The 16457-nt window shown below is 40.8% G+C and overlaps 1 protein-coding gene across 5 annotated transcripts in view; it reads right to left on the reverse strand.

The window, feature by feature from the left end:
- Positions 1 to 15723, reverse strand: part of sema5a (semaphorin 5A) — a 142135-nt gene extending 126412 nt beyond the window's left edge. For 4 of the 5 annotated variants that reach the window (XR_002292683.1, XM_020712736.1, XM_011488866.2 and 1 more), the window contains exon 1: positions 15277 to 15723. The gene's annotated coding sequence lies outside the window, so the exon portion shown is untranslated. Of the gene's footprint in view, positions 1 to 7735; positions 7849 to 15276 lie in introns of those variants that run through there. The other variant, XM_020712735.2, reaches the window with a different exon arrangement.
- Positions 15724 to 16457: the final 734 nt, after the last annotated feature.

A 16457-nucleotide genomic window follows, 5' to 3' on the forward strand; every position in this document is an offset into this window, starting at 1 on the left:
GACCAGCTTGTTTTGTAAAATTGGAATTCTCTCATTCATTCATTCATTCATTCATGAAGATACTCATCCAGTGGACGTTGCCTTGACTTTAAGCTTTAGTCAATTTTTTGTTTCATCCCACCTGTTTTTTTTTAATTATGTCTTGCTTTAAATGGCATTTTTATCTAATGTAAACTGTCCTTGGTTGTTTTCAAAGGTACTTTTTAAATGAAATGTTTTATTAGTCTTCTCCTTCATATTACTTTAACACTTTTTTTTGTATTTTAAACTCAGTTTTGAGTGTATCATAGAGATCCATAATATAAATGTCATTCTAAGTCAAAGTGTCATCGACCAGTTGAACCTTTGCCATTTATTATTAAAAGAAACGTTAAGCTTTATTTCTGTGTGCAGTTTGAAAATACACAATTTAGTTCTAAAAGCATGACTATCAAAACCTTATAAAAGTCTGAGAAGAACGTGAAAAACAATAACAAATCTTCTAGTCAACACCAGTGAGGTCACTGACTCCCATAATTCCAGAAGGCAAGAAGATGGATGCTAATCACTTACTTTACCTGTCAGCACATGCATTGTTGCAGATCTATGTCAGAGCATAAATCTTCCATTCATCATGACAGCTTAAAGATGATTCTTTATTACCTAAAAGTATCTCCAATTATCTCCCATTTCCAAGGTGTTTTTCACTCTGCAGAGTGGCGCCCAGAAAAACATCTTTGTTCTAGTTTCAACACGAACAGTAAGAAAATGTGTCCTTGTTAGACAAAAACTGCATTTATAAATGCAGCTATTGCCTTGAAAATAAACGACTATATTATCTGAAAGATTATTTACTGCTAAGGTTTTACCTTACTATAGTAATAATAATAATAAGTGGAAGAATAGGCAATTTAAGACAAAACCCTTTTTTAAAAATATTGACAAAGGTTAAGTATTTTGTAGTATAATCAAAGCACACAGATAGTTACAAACGATGCTCTTTTCAGCCTCGCCTTTAAAAACAGAATGAGCGTTATCAAGCGCCTCGTGACAAACATTTTTACCCATTTTCTGAATGTCACACTCTGGCAGATAATTGCAACTCTGTGTGGTCCACTGTCACTTTGCCCCCAAAACTCTGACAATGCATAATGAGTTCCCTCTAATTGACCCAAATGAGCCGAGCAAGCCGACAGAATTCACTTTGATAAAATGTCATCCCTTCCATCTCCACAAACCTCACCAGCGATAAGGACCGAACGCTACAAACGGCAGAGGTGCATATCCCATCTAAGCCAGTGAGTTATCACAAATGCTATCTGCCAGGACAAATCGCACATCAAACACACTTGAAAGGCGTTGAACTGCCGTACATTGGAAATGTAACATACCTTTACCACCTTTTATCTGGGTGAAACTACAAAGAGGGAATTATCCCTTATCCGTCTGTCCTGCCAGAAGGTGGGTAGAAGGTCTGTAATTGTTAGAGGAATGCCTGTGTCAGCAAGTATAAGACAGGAGAACAGGTGTGTTCGGGTTTGTGGAGCTAAGGCGTCCTCTTTAATAGGTTTTGCGAGGGGGGGAAACTCCAAGGTTTCCAGGACAAAATTGAGACGGTGTAGTCTTCATTTGGGCCAGTATTAACTCTGAGCTTTCATAGCTGCAGGCCTTTCTGCTAACTTGCTTAGGCAGGTACGGGCCACGCATTTGGGGCTCTCTTCTCGCAGAAATGAAGGCTTGCAAAGGACAAACTGACACAAACACTTTCATTAGTAAACAAAGGCACAGGAGCACACAAGCAATCTTTGTCTTCCCTGACACCTTTTCTCTTTTTTTCTTTTCCAGCTCCTCCCAAAGTGCCACCATAGAACAAAAACAACACAGCCTCATCAGCAGCAGCAGCACTTCCATCAACGCCCCCACCAAATAAAGGGAGATACAACAGCCACGGCATGTGAGTGGTCTAAATTGGGCTTGCAGCTAAAAATACAGTAGAGTGCAACACTGCCCCTCTGAATTGCACTTTCATGATGCCTTTGATGGCTCGACATCAAAGCTAAATCTCTTCGCTTTTAATTCCCGTATATTAATTCACTTTCTATGTTTAGGCTCTACCTCACATTTGCTGTGTAGATAATAGGAAAAAAAAAATTTGGGCTCACAATGCATATTACTGGTGTGTGTACGCATTTGGTACATGAGCCCAACGAGACATTTGAGCAGCTGACATTTTAGTACACTGACCTAAATCTCTTGTAGATTATGCCATGTATTATCAGTAAATAAATAAAAGCCCTTCCTGTGTAATTATGACAACAATTACAGGTTGTGGTCTTGGTTAATACCCACTTACTGCTCTGGATTCCCAGGAGTCAGTCAAGAAAGGGCCCGGTGTATTTAGTGTGTGGTCTTCACCGTTGTTGACACCGTTACCCTTCAGGGTCCATCTGGGCTTAATTGCTGCCTCAATAACAGATGTTTCTGTCTGTTTATGTGTGTGTGTGATTTTTGTGTAACCTTAAAGCCTGTTTGAAAAGTGCGGGCATGTGTGCACAGCTGTCAATCAGACTCAAATGCGTCCATTCCTGCTGAAATAGACCTTTGCTAAAGGGCACCTCACTCACTTCCATTAATTTATGTGTTTGCAAAATCTTAATAAATGTGACTTTATATGCAAGCTTGAATTTACAAATGCTAAATGTATTTTTGATGCATCTCTCCAAATGCTCATTTTATTAGGATAAAGATACTTGAGAGTTTCTGCCCCCATGACACCATTTCATCCCGTAAATATTGTTTTATTTTAAAGTAAAAATAGTTAGAATTTTGATTGAATCAATTATTGTAGATCATTAACATACAATGAAACCACTTTAACCCCCCCCCCAGAAAAAAAGATCTTAAAATGTAATTATTTATTTAAAAATCAAACTTAGAGTTGAAAATGTATCAATTTTGATGCAGAAATTTTAAAGTATTAGACTTGTGCATTTTCTTTCATACATATTGTGAAAAACTCATTGTCATCCACACCTCTTCAGGACATAAATATTGATTTTGTGCAATCAGCTTTCATAGAAGATCTTGTTCAAAATAACCTGTTGACTCTCTTTAATCAACAAACAACAATATTGGTTTTATTTTTGCCCCATTTCTGGCACTAAATCAAATCTTTCTGTGTTTTTCTCCTTTTTTTCATTTTGACGCTTGTATTAGACTTAAAATTCAGAAATGAGTGTTTTAACAAACTAAAGTTGATGGGTCGAAACAGGAATTACCTTGGCTCTATATTGTTTGCAACGAAATAAAAGTCAAAACAAATATAAGGTGCTCTGCTTTCAGGTTTGAAGTAGTAAAATAATTTGTTGTTTGTGAGGCACTGTGGATGCAAATGAGGGCTTTGGAAAAGGTTTTTAGTGTGGCAAGCTGAAAGACGACTTTGGACAGTTATATGCTGAACAGCGCATTAAAACAGGACTTTGTACCAGTTGCCCAGCCTACTTGATAGAGAGAGAGAGAGAGAGAGAGAGAGACATTTCACAAAAGCAATTTGCAAGAGCTCACATGAATATTGCAAATGGTGCCGGCATCCCATTTCCACAATTGATTTCCACCTGCAATGGTTCTAACTCAGTGGAAAAACACAAAACTAGTATTAGAGCTGCTCTTGCACTTAAATCCCGTTGGAGCAAATCATATTTTGTCTGTGTATTACAATAATCCTAAAATCAGAGGGAAAGTTATCCTCTTTAGGTGACACAAAAGTACATTTATGTTCTCTTAATGAATTTATATAACTCAGTCCTCTTTGCTTTACAGTTTTAAAGAACTACTCTGATCAGTTTTGAACTATTTTAAAGCGTTCCGGGTGGTCTTTTAATTATGATTATGCTGTTTTTAGCCCAAACAAAAAAAAAACAACTGTTGTTTTGGAAGGACATAGTTTCTGCAGAGTGGTAGTAGTTCATCAGAAATTTGGCTCTGAGTTTTGAGTGAATTTTGGTGCGGAGAAAGCCCACCCTTACTTCCCGTCATCCATCTGTTTACACACTCTCCTGCTAGCTTACAGTCCCTCACAACCCCGACCTACTGACAAAAATAGCGAGCAATATTGAAGCTATCCAGCCTTACAGTTTTGATCCAGATGCCAGCTTAGACAATGAAAACAAAGACGTAGATGGGTCTAGTCTTCTACAAGTGGATGCATTAGAAAAGAGCAGGCAGCTCTGATTGTAGCTTCTACTTCACAGCTACGGCCTTTTTCCAACGGTATTCTTTGAAGAAATACTCAGAAATGCTATTTTTAGCTCAATTTACTTTATACATGTCCTCTATCATGAGAAAAATGCAACTAGAACATGTTAAAAACACCAAAATCAAAATATGGGTCTTTATGACACAAAACGGCCATCTTAGATTATCATTAATGGTTTTTCTCATAAAACCACGTTGAAGAGTGTTAGCAGATGCACTTCGAGTGAGAACAGCCCACCACCGTATCCAAATCGTCGCATGGTCACAGTGACTTGTTGCAGTCGATGGAAAACGTCAGAGTGAATTTACGAGTGCAGACGTGGGACTGAAAATGACTTAAAACTCGTTTAACTGAGGATTCTTGGTAGGGTTTTGTGGTCTCCTGCATCTATCGACGTTGTTTCACAGTCTGCTATCAAGTGTAGATGCTCACATGTGCAAATGTCCATGAAAATGAATGGATTTGTGTGAATGCGCGCCTGCCTGTGATTTATTGAGGGCAGTGTGCTGCTCAGCTGTGTCCCAGACTGAAACTCAATAAATTAATGGCCTTCAGTCTCACCGTGAGATGCTCTTCAAAGAAGAGGAGCAAAAGAGTCAAGTTTGGGGTCACTGCAGGTAGATTACTGAAGAGGCAGATAATAATGAGAGGAAGAGAGGGACAAAGGCGATGGAGATGGAGGACAGGGTGATGGGTGGAGGTGGAATTGAGGGAGGAAGAGGTTGTAGTGAAGAGGAGAGGTTAGTCTGGAACAAAAATAGCGATGAGTGAGCAGAAAACTGGAGAGGATTACCAGAACACGGAGTTTACACGGAGACAAAGAAGAGTTTAGGACCACCCGAGAAAAAGAGAAAGAAAAATCGAGCGGTTTGGCTATGAATAACGCCTGGGATACCCATAAATAACACACCACATGCTGTAAAGCTGCAGTTCCTCCTGTCTCTGCAGCTCACTGTGCATATGTCATGTGTCAGGAGAGTGGTCCCACTGAGGTAATTGAATGAAGACATGAAATCTATAAGAGAACCAACTGCAGCAGAGGAGGTGAGGCGCAGCTGGAAAAGCAACCGTCCCTTTTCCTTTAAAGAAAAATGAAAGGAAACACCAGCAGGAACAGCGGTGCTGTGAATTTTTTTCTTTAAAAGAAGCTCAGTGTGGTCTTTCAGATTTGCAGCTGCAGGTGCAACAAACCCAGAGCAGCTCTCCTTAACACCAAAATCTTTTAAAATGCCCGCCCTCGCCTTTTATTTTTCTGAATTTTTCTGCTTTTTGGACATTAAGCGTAATCACGCGACCACTGTGAGAAATGACCACTGCATGGAGGAAAAGTGATTCATTCTCTCTCTCTCATACAAATAAAAAAGATGCTCAGCTTGAAATGAACCAACTGGAACAAAATACCTGCAATACTTTTCCTTTAACAGAATGCAAAAAAAAAAAAATAACGTGGGGGAACAAACAGCAATTGACCAAGGAGACGCTTAAAGTGCTCTGTTTGTGACGTGCTTGAACCGAACTCATGCAGTAAACTACTTCTGTTGTAAAGAGGAAATTGCCTGTAAAAACATCCCCTTGGCTGCAACCCCCCCTTAAACCAGAGAAAACATGGAAGTGAATGCTGCTTCTTAAAGCAGAGTGTGAGTAAACCTAAATACGGTGTAAAAGAGTCGAAAAGGAAGCTGGGTGAGTGGTCTCTGCAGCCGCCCAGACTGTTAATGTCTGCACTTTTTCTAATGGACACAACCTCCTGGCTGACTTAAACAATTATGTTTTTCTTCTGGGGCTGTGAGAGTGGGTGTCTGCGTTGTGAGACTGCATCTGGAGGTGATAAAACAGCATAGAGCGCATAAATAATGACTTAATGATCCCCCCACCCTTTAGTATAATGATGACTTTAGAGTTTTCCAACCCCTGACACCGGTGGGGGCCGGGTGGGCTAATCCACATGTGGCCTCCAGGTGCACTCAACTAAAGCGAACTCAGTGTGCATCTTTTTTTCTTGCACTCCGACAAATGTTAGCCAAAAAAACTGTGCAAAAGCAACTTCAAAAGGTTGTCTTTAGTTTAAAGACTTACTCCGATGATCTTTTGATCCATTGTCAAAGCTATCTTAGTGGTTTTTGTAATTCAAATTAAGCAGTTTTTAGCCAAAAACAAGGATTCCGTGGGCAGGAGCATTAGCGTGGAGTAAGCCCACCCCTACTTCCCATCATCCATTTGTTTTCATGCTCTCCCGCTAGCTTACAGCCCCTTACAACCCCAACCTAACATTACAGGTGCAACAAAAATGGCGAGTAATATTGAAGCTTTGAGCCGGAGGCCCCCTCCGACAAGGAAAAATAAAACCTATATGAATCTAGTTGTCTACGAGTGGACGCATGGAGCAGAGCAGGGAGCTTAATGCATGCCAATTGTAGCTTCCACATCACAGCTACAAGCTTTTTCCAACTGCATTTTTCTTTCATCTACTCCTGATTCACAGTGATTTTAATGAAGAAATAAAAAGGAAATGTAACTTTTAGGTTCAATTTTTTATTATATATGTCCTTTTTCATCATAAAAATGCCATAATTATATGTTAAAAACACCAAATGGTGTCTATAAGGCGTTTTTGAATGACATATTGAAGAACAAACCTCCTTATCAAATGTATAGAAAAAATATAGTCCAAAAAAGTTCAAATGTCAAACGTTCCTTTAGGTGTTTTCATTTCACAACGACAACAGAGGATCCGAATGCCACACTGCAATTAACATCCTTAACTGTAATCATGTGCTGGCGCTAAATATGGACATGTTCCTGTCATTTCAGCTCGTTGAGCCAAAGGTAGCATAAATTATTTTGTCAACACATAATTACCTTTTGTGGCTCCTGAAAAGTTCAGCGACAACTCGGAATGTCATGGAATTCTGCCGCACCGAGGAGTGAGAATCAAAGATGAAATGAAGTGAGTGCAATCTGCCAATTATTGTAATTGGTTCAGCTGAACCTGAAAAAAAAGTCTCTGGATATCTGGGAGGCTGAGAAATCAAAACGGGTGGAAGGAAAGTGCTTTTCCGCAACCAGGCTGTGAGGAGCCGTGCATTTTGTGTAAGAAAAGTCTTAATTATGATAAATGAGGGCCAGAGGAGCAGAACTCCATGTGGGTGGGGAGCTCCGCTGATGACAATGACAGGCTACAGTGGGTTTCACTGTTAGCAGGGTGACTCGCCACTGCATCTGTATGTATTTAAGTGGCTGAAACAGCTCCATCAAGGAGAAACCACTGTTGTTTTAGGCCTGTTAACACACAACACCAGCCATAAAAGAGGGCTTGTTAGCCTCTGTGAGACATACGATGACCTGCTCACTGAAGTTTCTACAAATCAGATGCTGGAAAAGATTTTTGTTCCTAATAAAGCAAAATTCAAAATCAATGAGGGAACACAGAAAGTTTATCATCAACTGTCTGTTTCAGAGAGACGCAAAAGAGCCACTAACAATCTTCACACGCACAATTACCTGTTGACAATCGGCTGCTTGCTGATCCTTTGCAACACTTTTCAATTCACACTGTTCACTGCAAGTCATCCTTCCATGTTTTTCCAAAGTCAATATGAAGAAGTCGACCTTGCAGGAGAGGAGCCCCTCTTGGCCTTAATTGTTGCAGCGAGGGGAGAACTTTTTCACCCTAAAAGCCTTTGGGGAGCAGCATGGAGCAGAAAATAGATCAGGATGGTGTGGGGTTCTGGTTTCAAAAGGGCAGAGGTCTATTTTTAATGACAACAAGAGCACTGCAACAAGGTTTTGTGTACAGGGCAAGTCCCGGGGAGGTGTGCGCTCTGTGTGGGAGTTCTCTCCTTCACTTTCCCTTTTTCTGAAGAATTCTGCAGAGGCTTAGCTCAAAGACAACCGAGGATGCTTCCTGCAACAATATCCATGTTATCCCCCACTTATACTGATTAGCCTGTGCTGATCTCAGCTTATCCTCATTAAGGAAGAGCAGGCGTTGAGCACTCTTCGTTGCATCCCTCTTTGAAAGGGCAGCTGGAAAGTTGGAGTCAGGTCTGGTTAAGCTGAGGTCAAAAAGGCCGAGTTGACCCTTAAGGAGAAAGTGGAACAAAGGAGACTTTTTTCCAGACCTCCAGAGTTTTTTTTTTTTTTTTTGCTACTCATTCTGGTTTACCTTCTCTGGAGGATTTATTTGTTGATTTTCTGACTGTCTGGACAGCTCCTGTTTCTTATCCTCAGTCAAATATATGCAGAGTTTAAAAGCAATGAAAAAGAACTAAAATGCATACTTTGTTTATGCTTTTTTGTTTTATATATATGTATATTTATATTTATTTATTTATTTTTAGGCGAGAGCAAGAATCTCCCCACCCATCGAGGCGTGGGTTAGGAGTCAGCACAATTCTTAGTTGAAGTTCACTTCTCTGGGGATCTCGGCAGCACAAGCAGAAGAAAAAAAAATCTTGTTTCATGAACAGCATAATCAGAGCACTGTACTCACCAAATAACACTGTATGTTTAAAAAAAAAACTACTTCTGGCAATAGCTGTAGAATTCCTCCATTGTCTTTTGCAATGGTTATTCTTATCGGTGCAGAACAGCACCTGGCTGGAAGTAATGCTCCACTCAACAAAATCCTTCTAAATAAACTATAGAATTTATCTACACTTCAAATGACGTCTTTTTTCTTTATGCATGTTTGAAAAATTACATGAGATCAACATCAGCAAAAAAAAAGAAAAAGAAAAGAGGTGCAGTTTTGGCAGAAATCCACAATTTTTAAACTGCTGTTAATTTTTCCTCAGTTTATCATCATAAGAACAATGAAACATTATACAGACGAAATCAGGAGGAGTTTATTATTCACTGCTGGTGGCTCAGATCAAACCACACATCCTGTATGTGGTTTCACCTTCAGAACTGAGGCCTCATTGTGTCTTTGAGGAGCTAGACTGCACATGCACCCGGGTGCTCGAAACAGCAAAGAGCACGACTCTGGAGAGTCTGGAGAGCGGGAAGCTTTCAGAAAATAGAAAGAACACTTAAAAGAGTACTTTGTCACATGTCTTTTTCCCCCTGCATTTGGTTATTTTTATCATTATTTATCACTAAAATAGAAAAACCCTTTCATTGGTGTGTCACTAACTTGTTTCTTTAAATACACTCAAAACTGCATTAGTGTCAGTAAATGCATAAAAAGACCTGAGAGTAAAAATGGAGGCTGTATGTGGCAAAATGTTATATGTGACTTTATATGTCAAAGAATAAGCCGATTATTTCTATACTTTTGGATTATTTTGACCTCAAAGTCAGACTTGAGAAAAAAGTTACAAAATGGATGTGAAGGGTGGAAAGATTAAAGAGCGGATAAGAATAAAGCTTTTCTTTATCTCTTATTTTAGTTTTCATGTAATTTAAATAACTTTTGAGCATTTTAAAGACCCACTCTGATGTAGTTTAGCCATGTAATTGTGGTATTTTTCTGATGATTTAAGACATAAATACATAAAATGAAGCTTTGATTTTGTTTCTTTATTCAAATTGTTGTGATTTAGAAGCAGACAAACAAATGACGTTAGAAAAAGCTTCTAGGTGTGAAATAGAAGCTGCTATGGCAAGCCAACAGCTACCGGGTCCGCTCCATAATGATACATCCACCAGACAAATTGATCTGTGTACGTTCATCTGACCAAAGCTGTACAAGCTGGATAGCTCCAATATTGCTCGCCATTTTTGTTGCACCTGTAAAATTGGGTTGGGATTGCGAGGGGCTGTAAGCTAGTGGAAGAGTGTGCAAACTCTGCACCAACAACTCCTGCAACTCAGAGGCAAATTTCTGATGAACTACTGCCGCTCTGCAGAAACTATGTCCTAGAAAACAACAGGTTTTTTTTTTTTTAATTTGGCTAAAAGTGTGACTTTTAATGGTAAATATTGCAATATATAAAATTATAATCTAACTCTTTAATGTTGATCTAGGTGTGATTCATGCATTAGAACTAATGTCCCTTGTGCTATTTATTTTATAACAAACATTGATATGCGTCAGTAGCATCACAGCCCTGGATGCTGAGTACAGAAAGGCAGTGTTCAAATATAATGGAGTAGAAGGAGCAGAAGAGTGGAAAACTGAACAGCCTAGGATGTGAAAGCTGGAGGGAAAAAAAGCCTTAAAAATTCCCGACACAGGTAAGTAAATCCACTTTTCTGAACTTTGGTGATGTGTTTATTTCTGTGAGCTGACAGTGAGGGGATGCTGTTGAAATATGTACATGTCCAGAGGATTTGGAGGATAATGGACGTGAGGAAAAGTATACTTTTTCCTGTATCTTACCTCTGTTTTCTGCTTTCGTCTGTCTCTTTTAGGCTTGAAAAATTCAGTTTGGCCTTCCCCAACTGAGTCCCCCCCCCCCCCCGCCCCCTATTTCTATAGGCCTGTGGGGCTGACGGCTAAGCCCAACAACCCAGCATCCAGACAGATGTCTCTTCATGCCTGTTTCCTCATCAATCCCACTATCAGCACTTCTATCTCTTCTGTTTTCTTTTCCCTGCCTCTTTATTTTTCCATTCAAACAGCAGGCACCACCCCTCGTGTCTTAGAAACTTTAGCTCTTATCTCGTCACCTTTAGCAGCCTTCCCTTTCTCTGTTTTATCTCTATCCTCTCATCTTCCTCTGTGCATCCATATCCATTCCCCGTTTTTCTCTGCGCAGCAGAACTACAAGTAGTGGACCGCTTTATCTTTCAGATGCTATCGCAAACTTTCATATAGGGTCGGATAAAAAGAATACGGCACGCTCTGTAATTTCATTTTCTCATTCATCCTCTCTGAGAAGCATCATCTTACAACTTTTTGAGGATATTGCTCTGATTAGCCCCTCGTAATATTTCAAAGTCGAGATAAATGTTTTCATTTGCCGAAGATTAAAGGATTTTTCTGTATTTATATCCACTCGCTGATCAAATTAGAGTTTCTCTGGCTGTTTGTGTCACCGAGACAGATGAAGCTCAGATAGCTCTAAACACATCACATCAAAAGAGCTTCTTATTCAGTAATGATATGCTACACGCAGATAAAACACACAGCTGTTGAGGAATCCAAAAAAAAAAACACTTCTACCCAAAAAATGTTTTAAAAATGACTTGCTCCCGCTGATATGAAAAGCAAAGACTAGAAGACAGAAAAATGCACACGCAACGTTGTACCAGTGTTGCAATGGGTGTCGCTAATTTCGCTGCAACTATACATACAAAAGTGCAAAAGTCTCGCAGGAGGCAGTCCAGATTTGTTCTCACCTCACAGGTAGAGTACAAGCTGCAGCCTGAAAGGAAGAAGGTCCCACAAAAGAGAAATATACGAGCTGAGCGCAGCTATCAAATGATCCCCTCATTCACACTTCACAGTCATTCATCTTTTTGAGAAATACAGCTGGGTGACGGCCCAGGAGGAGAAAAGAAAGAGCGTTTCTTGGTCTCTCTGAGGGTGTGTGTGTGTGTGTGTGCTTGATGACAACTCATGACTCATTTCACCCTTCAAATGGCCCTGTGGCACCTAGACTGTCAATAAACAAAGAGAAGCAAAGCCTATGCGCTCTGTCTTCTTCACTCTTTCATTTTGAAATCCTCTTTTCACCTGCTTCCCCTCCCCTACCCCTGACTCATTACACCCAATCACGTCCTCTTATCGCTCATCCCCTCCCTCACTCGCCGCCAACTCTGCAAGTGCAGAAAACATGTGCAGGAAACTCCCAACTCTCAGAAACTTCACAACAATGGCTGGTGTTGTCACATAAGTTTGAATCCGTCTCTGTTTAACCTTTCAAACCTCCACTGGCTTGATCCCTAGTGAAAAAGAGGCTTTGGGGATTATTTAATCGTGACCCAAATAGAGCCTTCCTCTTCGCCCCTTGCTGGCGTCATGGTTAAAAGACAGATTCCTTTGCTATTCGAGTGGGCTTTGAGGTTGTGGTGGTGAGAGGGACGGCGCTAATGTAGTGTAACAGGACTGGCGAGTGACGGATGGCTTAGCGGAGCTAATTCCCTCTGACGTGTGAACATGGAAGTGGATGTATCACTCAAACCGCAGACCTTCATTGTTGGATCCATGCAGCAGAAATAATAGAGGACTGCACGTCGCTCGCCTGCGCCTCACCCGAAAATCAAATTATTTCTAACACCTGCTCTGGTGCTTTTTTCTGCTGTTTGACATGCAGTGTGAAATTACAGCTCCTTCCTGCGCCTGTTTTACAAGGTTGCGTCCCATCAGAGAACTGCTGTGTGTGTGATTTTGCACTTTTTCCTTGATCACACTCACGAGCCGCCTCATAATTTAAACCCCACCCCCTTGATCAGGCTAAATTCTGAGGGTGCTTTCTGCTGCTTCTTCAGATCGCTTGATTCCAGCTGGGAAGCGCTGATCTAAAATTCAGTGGCATCATCCACTTGTGGACCTTCACAGCTGACCTTGACAGAAAAAGATGTGGCGAGCCATGTAAGACTGTGACAAGACAAACACAAGATAAAAGTTCACAAGGGAAAGCGGTGAGGACAATCTCTCCTGAAGCATTTCTGACAGTTTGCAGTAAATAAACAAACTGCTCTGGATGATAAACTTTCATTTTCCATATAATGGACGAGCTCTTAAATCCACTGTGGGAAGCAGTGGAGTTGCCATGGCGACATTACAGCATCTCGCTGAGTAACTGTCAACAGCAGAAATGAGAGGTGGAAACCATGTTTACCCACACCCTGGCAACTTTCTCTACTAGAACTTTATTGCACAAGAACCAAAGATTTTTAATCAAAGTGAAATCTGACCAGTCACTAAAAAAAGATGGGACAGTGGTTGAGATGTACAAATAGTTTTGGCAGTGAGAGGGCAAAGCCCAGCAGGGAGGAACTGTAAACCTCCTCAACCATTGTTTGCCTCACCAGCTTTTGTTGCATAGAACCATAAATCACCTACTAAAGAGAATCTGTAAAGTCACTGAAAGCATGCATTCCCAGCCAATAAACCCCAATCCTTTCTGCATCTGCACCCGCACTACCCTAAAAACCCATCAAGCTTTTTACCAAATCAATAAGTAACCAAATGACCTTAAAGAGCACCAAGGGGCCACAGGTTAATGACTATTTAGTTTACACGTGCACGACTGTGTCTTTCACTTTTGCTCTGAACCCCGCAGGGGATGCAGATTCACAAAGGTCAACACCAACAATGAGCTTGTCATTCAATAGGTTTCCATGGTGACACAGTCCGCCGAGGTCATTTTCATCACAGAGTTTTACTGGACGGGCGTTTGGTGTCAGCGTTCCCATCACAAAGCAAATAATGACGCTAATGAAATGCTGCTCTCCTCTAAGCACATGTGTGAGTTGACTGGCTGGAATTCTGTCTCCCAACCTGCTGATCTGTGTGCAGAACCGGGGGAGTGCGCTGACCATCTATGATGAATCTGCCCATTCTTTCCCAGTAAAAACATTTTATTTGAAGCCATATTGTATTCATTTGTCACCGTCCAAAGTTTCTTGCAACCGGCTTACTTTTCTGTTGGGCAAGAAGATCCCAAAGATGATAAATTACACAGCAAACCAACATATATTCATTTCTAAGAAGCGTCCCCTTTTTTTCCTAAAATTCCCTTTTTTCTCAAGTGGATCAAGTTCAACCCAAAACTTTTGCCAAGAGGCATCATATCACATTATCTCCTGCTTCAACACTTCTCTGGCCTCACCCTGGCTCTCTGTATTCCTTCTCCCCCAGCCTCCCCCACTAAGGGATTTTAGTATTCAACACCCAATGAAGTCTGAAGAGCCTATCTGGATGGGGGTCACTTACTTTCACCGGTAAGGACGGTGTGACAGGGTGCAGGAGAGGAGAGTGGCTTTGGTTATGAAAAATGCTACCACGATCAAAGCAAGCGCAGACCCTGTGTGTAAAAAGAGCATGCTGAGGCCTTTTTCTATTTGAAAAATATTCTGATTCTGTATTTCAGTGGTGTGCATGCCTCAGGCAGTAAAAACAATGGGGAATGGATGAATTAGTTAACAATGATGTTCATATAAACATACACTAATGAACATGAGGATGGACAGTGCTGCAGTTCCAGATTTCTACACATCGTGACAGGATTCCACATTATTGGAGAAAATTGATCATCATATATTTGGCACGTCTCAGTCACCGCCAAGTGGAGTTAAAGCTGCACCCTTAAAGTTCGGGTGGAGGAATGGCATTCCTTGCATTGCAAAATAAAAAGATGGAATAAAAGTCCTGTAATTGTAAGATGCAAAAATCATGCAAAAGTCTTCAAGGACAACTTTGAAGGTGCAGTAGGCTGAGGTTTAGCCGAACAAAAGAGCTTTTTTTTTTTAAATACAGCATGCATGCATTTAACTGCAAAATGATTTCTTATAAAAGGCAAATTCGTCATTAGTAAAAAAAAAAAAAAAGAGAATGTATTTGAAGCAAACTAAAGAAAAAGGAAAAAGAGGTTTAAGGATCACATATGAGTAAGCCATTAATCTTGAGATAAATATTAGTTAAACATAATATTTTTATGGAGTGAATAGTTGAAGCCCACAGTTTTAACTTTATTTAAATGATGGCAAGTGAGATATTGCTTTTTAAATCCCGTGTCTGCATTTAGTGATCCCTGGATGAAGCTATTAAGATATGAGGGGGGAAAAAAGACAAAAACAAACACAGCTGCGAGTTGGGTGAGAATTTTGATGTTGGTGTAGTCCTCTGTGTCAGCTCCACCAAGTGGAGAGAAACCATAGAACATGAAGCAAAACTTCTAAAACTGCTTATTTGTGTTGCTGATTTGGTTTTGTGGGGATTGGTGTGCATTTTCATAAATATGAGGGAGATTTTTCATAATTCTGTTGCGTAAAAAAAATCAGAGGATCTTAAAACGACTCCAACTGTCTGTGAATGCGCAAATTATGCAAGAAAAAGCGCGCGAGGAGAGGAGAAATATTGAACAGTTGTGAGAATAAAAATTGGAATAAATACAAAAAAGGTTTAAGAAACCGGTTGTGATTCTCACCAAGTGAGGTGCCCAACTCCCGTTCATCTAGCACGGAGCAAAGCTGCGAGTCTGGTCCTGCTGAGACTGAGGAGCGGAGATGAACCAGAGAATATGAAGATGGTGAGCTGAAGAAATATCCTCACTTTAGCTGTGGAAAAACTCTTTGTTTCGACTGCTGAGGCTCCTTGGTCCCCACTGTGTGAGCTGTTTCAGCCCCGAGGAGGAGCGCGCTCTGTGCCGGCGGTGGCTCCACGGCGCACGGGTTGTAATCGGACACCGCACTGTCGCGCTGCTGCGCCACACGCAGAATGCCTCCGCTCTGTGCCGTGGTGCAAAAAAAATCCACCCAGCCTTGACAACGTGAAACTTTCCCTCAGCTGCAGCGGTCAGCGCTTGTAAGTGGAGGAGAGAGGGGGGGGGGGGGGGGACACAGCAGGAGGCGCACGATGTGTCTACAAAGCTGCTTTGAGTTACGGCTGCGCAGCTCAGGACCAGCGCGCAGCAAATCCCACTTTGCGCGTCCGTTCCAGCAGTGATAAGGGACGTGGCAGCGTCGCGCAGCTGTCCTACAGGTGAAGGGGCTCAGTGGAGCATGAAAGAAATTGAAAAACTGAGGGCTTTTTACGTTTTACATCAATTATAATATATTTTCCCTCTTTCCTTTTTCCCTTGTCGCCCTTCATTATTTTAAATCTTTCCTGCCCCGCAAGAGGTCTGAGGTCACGATAAGCTTTTAATAAAAAAAAAAAAAAAAAAAAAAAAAAAAAGAAAAACGTGTAAGCCTGTGTTATCTTCTGAAACATTTTTAGGCTGAGAAAGATTGCAAAAAGTTTTTAAGACCCACTCTGATGAAAATGGTGATTTTTTTTATGTTCTTGTAGCATAATGTTATATGAAGACAATTAAGCTTAAAATAGCATTTCTGAGAATTTCTTGAGTAAAATCATGGTGAATCAGGACCAGATGAAAAATTGTAGATGGAAAAAGCTTGTAAGCTGCAATCGGGAGGCTACAAGCTCTGCTCCATTCTGATGCATCCACTTGCAGACGAATGGATCCATGTGCGTCTTCGTTTTCCTCATCTGAGCTGGCTCAAAACTGAATAGATCCTAATACCGCTCACCATTTTTGATGCACCAATAATGTTAGGTTGGGGTTGTGAGGGAAGCAAGCGGGAAAGAGTTTAAACAAAGAGATGA

This window comes from Oryzias latipes, chromosome 20, assembly GCF_002234675.1.
Source record: "Oryzias latipes chromosome 20, ASM223467v1".
Lineage (NCBI taxonomy): Eukaryota > Metazoa > Chordata > Actinopteri > Beloniformes > Adrianichthyidae > Oryzias > Oryzias latipes.